Here is a 14,697-nt window from a genome sequence, read left to right as displayed (position 1 = left end):
AGATTAAAATTAACTTTTCTCTATTTTTGACGAGATATAAAAAGAACAGTTGCCGTGTCTAATCTTTAAAGAGCTTTCAAGATGAGGTGATTTTTTCCATGTATTGTTTTAAAACTGTTTGTGTCAGAGAAAAAGGCATGTTTTTAAGTTCTTTTTGATCGACATTTAAAAGAAAAACTGAAAAACACAACATAATGTTATATAGAGCTCTAAAAAATAACATTGTGCATCAATATATACTTGTTGAAGGTAAACGCTATCTCTTTTCTATTAATCTCTTAGAAATTCAACAACCTGCCCGTGGGCAATAAGTATTATAATATGATTTCAGTTATATAATATAACTCTCCTGACATGTACAAGATCGCTTCATTAAGTGATCTGCTATACAACTTATAATCTTAATCTTATTCTAGATACTATTCTAACTTATTTTAAAGTCTAACCTAACATGTTCTAAGGACTATTCTAACTTATTCTAGAGACTATTAAATTTCATTCTATGTGTCTATTAATCGATGTTGTTATATCTGTGTATACAGCTGACGTACCGACCTCAAGAAATACTACTGTTGCAAAATATGCTGACGATACAGTGCTTTTATTATCACACGAGGATCTAATATCAGCCATAAAAAGCTTCCAACTTCATCTTAACAAAGTCGAATTATGGTTGAAAACGTGGCAATCAAAGCAAATGAGAGAAAATTTACTCACCTGACATTCACCCTTTGTAGAAGAACATGTCCCTCAGTAAAATTGAATAATCATGAACTTCCGCAGACAACGTTAAATATCTGCGAATGCATTTTATTGACTTTTGACAAGGAAAAAAAATAGTGACAAAGCGTAAACAGCTTGGACTTAAACTAAACCAAATATTTTGACCTAAATTAACATTAAATAACAAGGTTTTGCTGTATAAGTGAATACTTTGTCCCATTTGGACCTATGATATTGAACTGTGGTGTACAACTAGCAAATCTAACATAGCTATCACACAGAAGTTACAGAATAAAGTATTGCGAGTCATTGTCGATGCCCCTTATTACGTCTCCAACAAACTGATTGTTACTGCGAAGTATTTTGAAAGATTATTGGTGCATCCGAATGCACTCACCAAACAGTTAAATATGCGCGATGACAGTATAGTGCATAGGTTCAAACGCAAACTACCCTACGAACTGATTAATAAACGTTATATTGAAAATAATTAAGTAGCTATTCCAGCTATCTTGGTGATGAAATTTTATTTCTGAAACCTCCTAAAATGGATTTTGGCTTTGATTTTGAATAAAAATATCACTTTATGCAAACTTTATTAATATTACAATCATTGGCCTCTTTTTAATATTACTTGACAATCTTCATTATTAATAGAATGAATTAGAACAGGATGTAGGCACTGGACCTATAAGGTATACGCCGAGAAAGTGTAATATTGCGATGTGGTAGAAAAATAATAAAACATATTACAAGATGACTGGTATTCACATGACATTGGCGATAAGGGAAATTGTTCAATATCTCTGTGTTAACATCTAGTCTCAAGCTTATTTCACATTCAAAGAGTTTACCAATTACTGTAAAATACCAAAATGATCGCCTTGAAGATGGATACGAGAACTGTATAGAAACAGGAAATTTTAGTAAGTTTTCATCATCCCTAACTCTGATTGTACCTTTTTAAGTATTTCAAATCCTATACCAAATTACGTATCGTTATCGAAATAATAATACAAGGCGCATCATCAAAATGTATGACTTCAGAACGTCGCAATGTTCGCACATCACCTTTGATTGCTGGTTTATGACGTTTAATATTACCACAAATGCTTTGAATGCTTTTTCCTAGCTATTTGACAACAAGGTCAACTAGCATCAGTACGAGTCGTCGAGTTTTATAAACTGATTTTCATTCAAAAACAACATTCTGTCTCTTTTTAAATAGAACACTTTAACTAGTAATATGTGAAGGAGAAATCCGTTTCGAGTGTGAAACGAAATTTACATTTCTACAAGCTGCATTTGGCAATATATTCGACGTCATCTATGACGTGCATTGGCTGTTTTATTGGAAACACTAAATGATTTAGTGATATCTATTACAAAAATTAATAAAGTAATTACTAACTCACCCAGTAGATCAATGTCTATTGTATAATCAAATATATATATATATATGAAACCAAAATTCAGTCAATGCGAATGAATGTTAGAAGACTGACAACTAAAAAGATGGCCAGGTTAAAAAATAGGCAAGAGAAAGCGACTGTTATGTCACTTGAATCTCTAAGAAAAAGACAAAACACGTTAATATTCTGTAAAACAAGTGAACAGCAAAGAAAAACGGCGAAGGAGGAAATTCGTTGAATGAAAATGTTATGAATATTGTTATCCTTTAAAATGTTGAAATTAAATTTAATCATATAATATTCGATATGCTCTGATTGAAGAAACTTGAAATATATTTATAATTAAATTCTAATCAAAATATCTGTATAACAATTTCATGGACGTATTTATGTCCGTAAATAAATGTTTTCCTTCAAAGAATTCTCGCTTAATTTTTTATAATACTAAATTAACGACTGACTGTAGCATCTGAAGAATAACCCGACATAAATCCGAAACTAACTGGGGCAATCAGAGCGAGACTAGTTATATTTTGTATAAATAAGCGGAAGTGCAAAAAGGCGTTGGCTCAAAATATCTAATTAATTCTCGCTTTTGCCGTTGCACCCCAGCTAGCTGAGAAAAATTTAATTTGTTACCGGCTATAGTTGGTGTTCACGACAGAACATTTATTTTCTAGTAATGATTTCTTCCTTTTGTCGTCTTAATTGTAAACATTTATAAGGAATGTGGATTAATTTTAAGTAAATTTATAATCTTTCTGTATACCTAAGATCAGTTATTACAGGAATTATTTAAATGTAAATGTTCAACAATAGATAAATACAACAGTCACAATCATTTTTTATGGCAGAGAAGAGGATGTTGCCTTTATTAAACTTTATTAAAAACTGATTCTACATAAACTATACGACAATGAATACACGATTTAATTTTAATTTTCAATCAAAGGAATTGATCTGACAATAAGTTTTCTACTTAGTTACACAGCAATAATGCAATTTGAGCAATAATAAAAATCAGTTTACAGTTTTGATTCAACTTGACATATAAAAATAACTTATAAGTATCACTACATAGTATAAAACAAAGTCGCCTTTTCTGTCCCTATATCCCTATGTGCGCTTAAATCTTTAAAACTACGCAACGGATTTTGATGCGGTTTTTTTCAATAGATAGAGTGATTCAAGAGGAAGGTTTATATGTATAATACATGCATAATATACTAAGGCAACATTGCTAATTTTAGAGGTTTCTAACGTGATGTCGTAAATTAACCTATTTTTTTAGGCTTATTTAGCAATTAGCAAAAACGCTGCCTAACCCTCCGAGTTAGATCAAATTAATGTACTACATTATTGTACACCATAAAAAGGTCTACAAAAAAGTCCGCGATGGTATATGTTTATCTTTTAGGGATAACCCACATTAACCATTTTTATTGTTTACTTTTTACGTGAGAAAATGGCTTATTTACGAAGCTATTTTAAGCAATACGGCATTAATCCTTATCGAATTAAGTACCTTAAATACAGTGTGCAATTAATATAGATCAATATGGTTCCTTACAGCATGTAAATTAAACAAATATTTTCGGAGATATTACAAATTTAAAATTTGCGTTTAAAAATGTGTAATGTAATAAAAATTGTATGAATGTAGATATTCCAAAGATAGCAGGAAATCTTCATAGTAAGTATAGGGGAAGAGGAATTGTTTTACTCCAAATTTAATACGTGCAGGCCAAGGGCAGTAATGAATGAACCGAACATACTGGATCGATTTTAATCATGTTTTCATTGAGTGACATAGGCATATATATTTTATGCCCGTGCAAAGTCGGAGCGGGCCGCTATGTTTTTATATACAACGTTCATATTTTTTCTGTAGTGTATTTAATTTAGTATCAGCATTGCACCCGTGCGAAGCCGGGGCAGGTCGCTAGTATTAAATATAAACTGATTAAAATAATGAAACCAAGAAAAAAAAACACATGAAAGCAATTTACGTCAACATTATATTATATTGAATCAGCAAAATATTTAAAAAATCAGCTAGGCAAAACTATTATTGCTATTTGACCAAGTTGAAATTAAAAATAGGTATTTAAGCATTATATATTTAAAAAAAAACAAATATATCATCTAGTTGCAGATAATAATGTAAAAAAATGCAAGTTCTCAATAATTTCTGGTTCAATAAGTTTACTGAATAGCGCTAAGGATCTACGGAGATTACTAATTTTCTGTACAATTTATTTCAGCTTATTATAGAGCCAAGTGGTTAACGCCCATAATTCTATTTTAAATAACTGGTACTAGTGATTGTTTATTTTACCATTCAGATGCGTGGCATCCATTACTAATAGAGCTTTGTGAAATTTAAATAATCAAGACTGAAGACTGATTTTAAGAAATTAGGCTGCTTTGAAGCTTTGTAAACTGAGGACGAAATGTCAGTATTAAAAAACAATGTTGCCTGTGCTGTGAAGAGTTAAAAATTAATTAATAAAAATTAATATCACAGCTATTCAAAGATACCAAATGTAATTTGAAAGACAGCTAATACAACGAGGGCATCTATCGGGACAAGAAGTGTGATTGGCTTAGGAAGTTTATGAGCAAATAATAAAACAGACTGGAAACCTATATCACGTGAGTTTACAAGTATCTAGTGTAGGATTAGAGAAAGAATTTTCATGAGCCCATGAAGCGTTAACAACAAGAGATTAGTTTGACAACTGAAAACATTAAAATCGATAGGCAGGTTGTGTCAGAGTAATATGAAAATATTTTTATAGATTTATTCCAAATTATTAATCCGTATAGCTACATACTAACAATACGATATATATGTTTTAATATTTATTTATTTCATAAATCGGATCACAAGCTTTCAGTATATCAGGATAAAGATATCAAACGACCCACTCGTGTAAAAATAAATAAAATATTTTTATTTTTTATTTGTTTGCTATAAATATAAACCGGAATATATAACAAAAAGGTCCCGTTTACCTTTTTATTTCTATTTTTATATAAAATTTTCATTCATTCAACTGCTTATTTTATGAATAATTCCTTAAGAAAATATATTTAATAAAATTTTACTCGTATATTACGTTAAGTAACATCGGTATATAAAAGCATCTTAAAAGAATAATGTTCTTGGTAATTTTAACCATGTGCTGCTGAAACATGGCTTTCAGTAATACACAATAACTATGTGTGGTGTGCTGGAACTTACTAGTTTTTATATATGAAAATCTTCATAGTTTTCCGGACTAAGTGTATCATATAAAGTTAAAAATGCACCATTAAAATATACATTATTAAAATGTAAACCCAACATAATTAATTCTATACGAAAGTCTAATACTTAGGCACTCGAATATAACAGTTGTGATGACCATTTTCTTTTAATATATTTGATATAGAAATTATTTATTATCTGCAATGAAACAAAACAAAACCAGTTCAAAATTGTTTTATTTATTGTATCATATCGTGATATTTAATATCTATAGATATATATCTAGTAGAAAGACACACCTGTCAATGATTTTTTGCAGAAATTATTAGAAATTACAAGATGAAATACTGGTATAATATAATATGGTAAACAGATTTGAATTACGCGGATATACTTTAATCTGCAGTCAATACGACAGTGTTTTCAATTTATGTTTATTTACAATTTAATTATATTATATATGCAATACTTTTATAACTTTATAACTTAATACAACAAGCATCTAATATTTAATTTTAATTAATTTTTAATATTTAATAATTTTAATTTTAATATTATATTTATGTTACCTAATATTTAAACATGTTGTAATATTAATATTAAACAATATTTTTTTATGTATTTCAGTTTTAGTATCAATTTAATATCGGATATCGAATAAATATCATATATATAGCTATCAAATTTTTATAACTGACGAAATTATTGAACAAAAAGTTGGCATGAACATAGAAAGAATTTCGTGTGCTGACTGGCTAAAATGTTTGAAAGTACTTATGGGAAATTAGTTTTATCGATGGCACGGACATTCAAGTGGGACGAAGAATTCAAGAAGGGTCAAGAGATCGTCTTTATGAAAGTTCTTTTAACATTTGAATCGATATAATTCTTAAGAAAGGTTGGTCTATGGCTGAATAAAAAAGCTGAGAATATTTAAATTAATATTAATTTCACATGTCAGCGATTCATCAAATATTATTTTGTGATACTTATTTCTCTCCTCCATATAGCAATAAAAATTGACACGTTGGGGGAACTGAAGTTTAGAGTAGGCTATATTTATAAAAACTCCTTTAAAGATTGGAAAAAATCGCTAGAATATACGCGACAATTGATGGCATGACAATTACGCAATTATTAATTATATATGCACAATTATAATGATAATTCGATAAAATAAAATTCTACCTTATCAATAATATGTATCGTAAATTAAAATACATTACAATAAATAATTCTTTATAATATTTTTAAACTTATTATCGAAATGTTGATGAAATACTATACAACGCTTCTAATAGTTAACCTACACAAATTATTTATAGTTATCAGTGTTTTATAAATTATAGATATTAACAAACCACAAAAATTTGCTTTTAATTTCAATTATATTTATTTAATACAGTTTCTAATTTAAAATCATGCTACTGATTGACACTCGATTGAATTGGAAATAATTTTTATGAATATTTACTAAAAGAATAGTTTTGAACCGATTGTTAAATTTATTAAAAGTAATGCTTATACCAAATATTCATAATATATTTTTAATCTATTTTGAGATTATGGAAAAAATATTTACTTACGACAAAAGCGACTCCACTTAATTTTACTCCAACAGAAGCACTATATCTAACGCGGCGATTCCATCAAATTCGTACACGAAGTTTTCGGTTCCGACTGAATGGTGAGAGTGAGGAGATGCGAAAAGTTAGAGCGCGTTAGGGCAACTGGCGCCACATGGGGAGACTCTGGCTAGGTCCGTTCAGTCGCCGATGATGCAGGCGGGGAGGCAGAGGCATCGATTTCTCATAAAATGGACAAATTTTCAATAAGCTTTCGACAACGACATGATCCGTCTCGATCTAATTACTAAATGATCACGAGACAAGTTGACTTTTGATAGTGTTTTGGTACCCGTTAGGTGCACTAAAATTACACATGTTAATTTTTGGTAGGATCATAATTTAAAGTTGTATGATAGGCATTTTGTCTTTTTTGGTCAGATTAAATATAACAATGAAATGCTTAAGTATGATCCATATATCAATATATTCAGCATACGAGTGTTTTTAAGACTACTTAAATACTTTAGTGTAGTTAAATATTTTAAGACCATAATTTATCAGAATATGATGGACACTTTTTCTTGTTTAATAATATCAACTCCTGTTGATGCAGTTTCATGATGCCTGATAAAAAAAAACCTTTAGACCTTTTTTATATAATTTAAGCATAGCGAATTTTTTGCGTTTGAATGTAAAAATGAAAAGCTAGAAGATAATCCACTTTTTAACGATTAGAAGTTTGCTCTATAATTTGTAAGGATATTTTCAATTTTATCATTTTTTGATAGTAATTGACATTCAATTACGATTATTTAAATATTACAATATGTTCTTCATTTTTAATTAAACAATTCCATATGGATTATACAATACTGTCTCGATATTTCAACAAAAAGATAACCATATTTTATCTCTCCTAAAAATTAATATATTGAAAATGCATTTTTTAGTAAAAAAAAGCATATAAAGCACGTGTTATTTGGTTTAATTTAATCAAATATTTTATTAAACAAAAATTTATTCTAACTGCACGTCCGTTTTTTTTATTTGGCACTATAAAAAGGTTATATTTTTTATTATTTTGGATAGAATTCCAGACAGGCAAACTTTAGTATTCATTGAAATTCTATTCTATAAAAATTGTAAACATAATCCGGTAAAACTAAATTAAATATTTCAATATATTTATATATTAAACATTCTCCTGTATTGTATTGTAATCTTTACGCACATTTTTATTTCTTTATTGGTTATATTTTTCTTGTTTATTTAAATATTGTACAAGAAATATCAAATATTAGATTTCAATAAACATTCGACAACACACAACAAGCTAGTGGAGGTAGAGATGTGACAATGATAGGATTGATAGGATATCAATATTTGTAGATTTTGTCACAAATCATTGTGTAACACAATACGAATAATAATATAAATTTATTTATATCATTTTGGTTATTTATTGATAACTTGTTTCAAATAAATTAACAAAAATATATATTTACTATATTTCAAAAGGACTATGTATCCATATGTATTAATTCAACAAATATATAGATGTAATTTTGACCTATAACTAATTAATTTAAAAATATTTTCATACTGATATTACCGCGTAATATATTGTGAGGGCACATAATTTACTAAAGTCAAAAATATTGCAAGTCATTTTCCAATCATGTTTCAATATGGGGGGAGTTGGGCTGCTTGAATTGCTGGAATGTATCCAACGGCGTATAAAATAGGTCGTTAACTAAACACCAATGAATAAACAAGCTTCTTGGGCTGACCCCTATTCTGTCGGCCTATGAATATTGAGGAGATACAATGATCATATGCTTTAGAGATTAATTGATCTGATGTCTATTACGTAACAGATTTGCCCATCTAATATAAGGTATTTGATTAAAATGTATATGTAAGTTATAAGCGAAAATTATATAGCAGCATGGCTGCTTTGTATTTTTCGGAAATTCATTTATTTTCCATTTCTCTTTCTCAAAATATTGCTCACTGTTTGATTATGGCCCAAAACAACTAAGTCAACAACTCAACTATCAGTTATACTATGATAAATCAGACCTACAGAGGTGAAAATTTTAGTACCTCAATATCTAATATATTTGTTTGGTTTTTGATTGATAATACTACTGATAACCAATCCTTGAAAAATTTGGTTTCCATAATACCTTCTATCTAAATAACAGAAACAAATTTTTACCGAAACTTACATTACACTGTCAACTCTCAACTATAGATAATAACTGACATTACGTGAATGTATTCAAATAGATCTATATATCCTTAATGTTAGCCTCCAGTGTAAATAGAACTAAAATAAATATATTTTCTATTGCTTTAACTAATAGGGTATTCATTAAAATCAGATAATTTCATAATATGTCACCTCATCTTGTTGAAGTTGAAATAAAAAGTCCCTTTTAAATGATAACCATATAACAGATATATAAATGCTATAAGGTAAATAAAAATATTATTATATACGTCAAGCAAGCAATATATAATACTCTCGACGTTCAATTTCTAGAAAAATAAAACTAATAACCTAAAAAAACCTTTATATATATAGCGGGCACAAAATAGGGAGGTAGATGTAGAAAAAAAAAGATATTGATGAATTATAATAATCAAAATCATAATGCGGGACTAAACAAAGGATTTTTTAAGCAATTACCTACCTGATCTGGTTACACGTGATTTTTCACTCAACAACGACAGCGTTTTCACGTTTAAAATAAGAAAAACTTCAACAATTGTGTCCGAAAGTTTCACCTCCGTACTTTTTTCATACATAATGCCTTATAATTATGCAAATTTTTCTGTGAATCAAATTACCCGAAAATTATTTTGCATTCATAAAAAATATCCAGGCCCAAAGATTCTCTCACAGAGTTATATATTTAATCAAGCGGAATTTTAATTTCTTCGAACGTTGTGCTACGTGAATTGATTTTCTAATTCGTCGGTAAAGAATTTCGGAGCTTATTAATAGAGCCCCCCTTTCTTAAATTCGTAAATATATTTTTATTGGATAATAAAAAATAAAATATATATGTAGACTAGTAATTAAGAAAAAATTTAATTTTTACTGAAATAACTGGTAAACAATCGTACTCGATTTTCATATTCCGAAAAATAATATTAATTTTATATCTTTTAAAAAGATTTTGATTTAATCTTAGTTCACACAGAGGGAAATTTTGACCGCCAGAATATACAAAACCACCTACCCGGAAGATATATACACATCGCGCGGAAGCCTTCATTATAACCTTGTTTATAAACTCTTGACTACATGGACAATATGTTCTCAAAATATAGATAAAATAAATGTATTATTAATTGGCTAAAAAATTATAAAAATTAAGCAAATTGATCTTTAAACAATTACATAAATGAGTTGATATTTACTAAAAAAATACCACTTTTTATTTTCAAACCTTTGCTGCACCAATACGTTATAATATATATTAAAAACAATGGAAATTTAAACTGTAGTTTCAATTTTATTGCCAGAAAAATTCCCTAAACACCATGATTGTCTATCGATTAAATTGTGAGGATTCAGCGTGTTCCCAGACGAAATTGATTTGTTTTTCGGGATGCGAATATAGGACGCCCGCCGTTCTGGAGCCATCCCAGACGACTCTCTGGCGTCTGAATCTCGAATAAAGGAGAATCCAACGTTACTAATTCTCTCGGTAACATAATATATTTTTTTACGATATACATATCTATATATTAGTGCCATAAAGATTTACGAATTTTCATTTATGTTGATTATCTTACTGATATAAAATAATAAGCTTTAAATACGTAAAAAATTGAATATAATAAAATTTAATTTTGATGAATTTTAAATTATTCTAGAATTTTCTAGTTGCTTTTCTTGACAGTCAATCAAACAAAAGAAAATCAAATCGTATTGACCAACAATATTTAGGTGGTAATAATCCTAGTCTCCCACAGTTCTATTCAAGTTCTACAGTAGTTACGTTTCCACCAGGAAACCGGTAAGAAATTACCAATTAAAATGACATATCTGTCAATAAAATACAACACATGATACTAAGCTGGCTAACCCTAAGCAGCAACAAAATACCACTTGCGAAATGTTTTGTTTTTGAGAATAAAATATTGTGTTTCGAGGGAAAAATGATTTTGAAAGTTCATCAAGTACTTCATCTAGATGATGATGTTTTTAATATATTTAGTTTTGCTTTAAAATTAACGACTCTTTTAATATATTTCGTCCTAATACATGCGCTTTCTGTATTTTTTACCATATAATATATAGTCAAGACCTCATGAATATTAAGTATGAAGTAAAATATTTACTTTAGCTGCAAAAAAAACTACACCACATTTTGCTTACAATTTATGAACATACAAATGGTTAGGTTCGCGTGTTTTAACTTTATAAACCTGAAATAATAGTCAATGGGTTATATTTCTTATTTTAAAACCCTGAACTAACTAGTAAGAGTGTCAGAAACTAATATTGTATAAGTTTGAAAATTAATTATAACTTAAATATTTAATTATAACGTCAATATTATGATCTATTATTAAGTTCTAGAGTTTTAATGAAAAGGTTTTAATTAACTTCAAGAAAACAGCGAGAACTTCCATGTTCTGTTCATATTTATTTACCATTTATATTTTTGGAAGAATATATTTTTGAATTATTATGTATTTACAAGATTTACAACAATATCTAAATCATTTTAGACTAATTAGATGTAAAATATACATAAAAATGTTTTGCTGCAATAGTTATAATATGATTTTCCTTAGGCAAGAGTTTAAAAACCGATAAAGACCAATAGAGTAGCGAGTATTATTAAAGAAGATCGACATCCAACTGTCAAAACCAACATAAAGTAGTAGGTTTTATGTGTATTAGTTAGAAAGAAGAAACCTAATATGCACAAAAATGTATTACAAAATTACTATTTTTTTTAATATATTTTAAAGTCTACTTTACCAACTATAGGTTTATCTGGACTGGGCCTAAAGTTTAACGTTGGCTCCGAACCACGGTCCTAAGCATTAAGCCTACCGACTGGCGAGTGACCAACTTTAGAAAACATCCTATAAGACATCCGGTCTTACCCAGCCTGGTTACTGGAGTGACTGGGATCATATTCCTTGTCGGATTTTACACTCTTGCCTAGAACATTCACAAATTTTAAATTTACGACCATGCTCCAGCAGGATTCGAACCTGCCGCTATCGCAACAGTAGGAGGACCGTCCCATCGCCTTTACCACTGCGCCACCAAGCCGGCGCTATGTATTTTATAACTCTATAGCATATTTTAGAATATTTCTAATGGCTCAGGCATAATGGAGCTAAGGATTGTTGAAATATCAAAAAACAGAAGAATGTTTAGTGTAATTAATTTTTATTTTATATAACTAGTATGTCTGTGTGGCCATATTCAGATTTCGGTATCTAGAAACCATCATATTAGCATTTTTAGCAACCATAGCAATTTTAGTGATTAAAAAATACAAATCGTTGAATCAGATTTAAAAATAACTTAAATATACAAAATGGTATGAAGAAGAATTCAAGCACACAACATTTAGAACTACAAAATTCAGAATAAAAATCATGGTATTGTTCATTGTGAGTAATTTAATGAGAATAACTAACATATTTATAAAGCAGTGACATAAGAAAATGCTCGGATGAAGGAAACCTGAAGATATGTACAGACATGTCTCAGACAATATTCAGAAATAATTGATTAAAAAGACTGAACGAGAATCATTTGATTACATAGTTTTAGATACATTGTAATTGAATGGCTCTATTTAATATTATTGATATTTCGGTGTGAACCCAGCGTAAGAGCAATTTTAGTAATTAAAAAATTCATAAACGTTAAAACATAGTTAAAAATAACGTATTTATATAATAAAAAATGTCAAGACGATATGAATAATTCAAGTATCCAGTACTCAGACCTACAAAATTCAAGATTAAAATCATGATATCGTCAATTATGATTGTTTTCCAATTAACTCGTTACAAAAGGAGAAATTATAGACCGGCAATTTTACGTTTTCCATGACAATAATGCGCCTTTAAACGATTTTTTCAACATATATTAAAGAGTATTTACAAACGAGAATGGCTAAGATGTTTACGAAATAAAGACATAAGGAAATAATTGGATAAAAAGACTGAACAAAAATCATTTGATAATCATAATCATAAATTCAAAGGTAATCAAAGCATAATCGTAAATGTATGTTATGTATCTCTTTATATTAGTTATTGTCCAAAAGGTGAGAGCGCAAAATTCGAAAGGGAAAAAAACCAGACCAACACTAGTTGGCAAGACGGAGTCTCTAAAACATAGTAAAACAAATAGTTCAAGGCAAATAATTAGAGAAATGCAGATTTATTATTTACTATATGACATTCTGTGTAAATAATTTATTATAATCCAATAGATTATAAGCCTGTAACTCGTACATAGAAAACGTATGCCGTAAACTATTCAGACCGTTATTGAGAAGCCTCTTAGAAAGTTTACTTCAAGTAACACCTAAAACCTAATTACTACTTAAGTAACTTAACCGTTATTAAGATAAAGCATCGGGGGCACAACGAATTCCACGAGAGTCGTTTAAATTTAAATTGAGAGGTGAAATAAATTTTTGTAGCGATGAAGAGGGAAGGAATAGGTTCATTTTAATGGCTCTTAATTAGTTAAACTTTTTAGTACAGTAACATAATGTTAAATAATAGTAAAGGGATTTACAATGAATTCATTTTTTAAGTTTAATATAATGTACGAACGAAGTATTTAATATAATAAGTATTTAATTTAATAATATAAGTATTTAATTAAATGTTATTTCATTTAAGTTCAAAAATATCATAATCAACAAAATATTAATTAAAGTTTAAATTACTATATCACTGAAAATTGTAACAAAAGTATCACGAGTAAGATTAATTTTAGAATTGCAACAACATCAGATCATCAAATATAAGTATATACGTTTTTCATTCACTTGTAGGAATGTTCGTCTGGTCGGTCGGTCGGAATGTGCAGCTGTCGATGCGATTTTTTGTCCGAACACTCACTACTATTTGGGGAAGGAATTTGCACGATAACTAAAAACACTGGTTGAAGAAATACTTGTTCCTTACGACTTAAACTGGTATATGTGGTCGACGGGAGAATGGACAGGATATTAGCTTAGGTAGAGGAAGTACGGTAGCGCTGTGAACTGTTACAAGGGGGTAGAGAAAAGAAAAGAGAGCGAGACGTTCTCGTGGTGGCCGGGAACCCACCGGCCTTGCGAACTTGCTGTAGGTGAATGCGTGGGGGCCTAAAGGGTCGTAGCGGTCGCTACACACTTTTTTGTTATATTCATAAATATGATATATCAAATGAAGTAATACATATTTGTATATTAATTAAAACAATAACGAAAACAATTAGAACTACTGACTTCTTAAAATTTGGGTCAATAAAGTAATATCCGAAATAATTGTGAAAGGTTCAAATAATAAATTCTTATATAACAACATATTTTATTGCAGTAATTGTTAAACGTCTTAATATTTATCAGCGGTTTATATTACTTTTAATGATTCATAACTTCTATGGTATTCAAGCTTTCTATGTCCGATGTGTTACATCTAGGCAAATTATGTGGTTAGTTTATCTGCATATTTTCATTACTTCATTTGT

At 29.0% G+C, this 14,697-nt stretch overlaps 1 protein-coding gene across 3 annotated transcripts in view; it reads right to left on the bottom strand.

Annotated features, from left to right (window-relative positions):
* LOC143192326 (neural cell adhesion molecule 1) overlaps window positions 1-7,111 on the bottom strand; it is a 151,789-nt gene extending 144,678 nt beyond the window's left edge. For all 3 annotated transcript variants that reach the window (XM_076397591.1, XM_076397592.1, XM_076397593.1), the window contains exon 1: window positions 6,975-7,111. The gene's annotated coding sequence lies outside the window, so the exon portion shown is untranslated. The remainder of the gene's footprint in view (window positions 1-6,974) is intronic.
* Between the last annotated feature and the right edge of the window lie 7,586 nt (window positions 7,112-14,697).

The sequence above is a fragment of the Rhynchophorus ferrugineus genome, unplaced genomic scaffold, assembly GCF_030347505.1.
Source record: "Rhynchophorus ferrugineus isolate W39M unplaced genomic scaffold, kcgeb_rfMv2 rfM3, whole genome shotgun sequence".
Taxonomy (NCBI): Eukaryota; Metazoa; Arthropoda; class Insecta; order Coleoptera; family Curculionidae; genus Rhynchophorus; species Rhynchophorus ferrugineus.
This window is presented reverse-complemented; position numbering and strand designations above follow the sequence as displayed.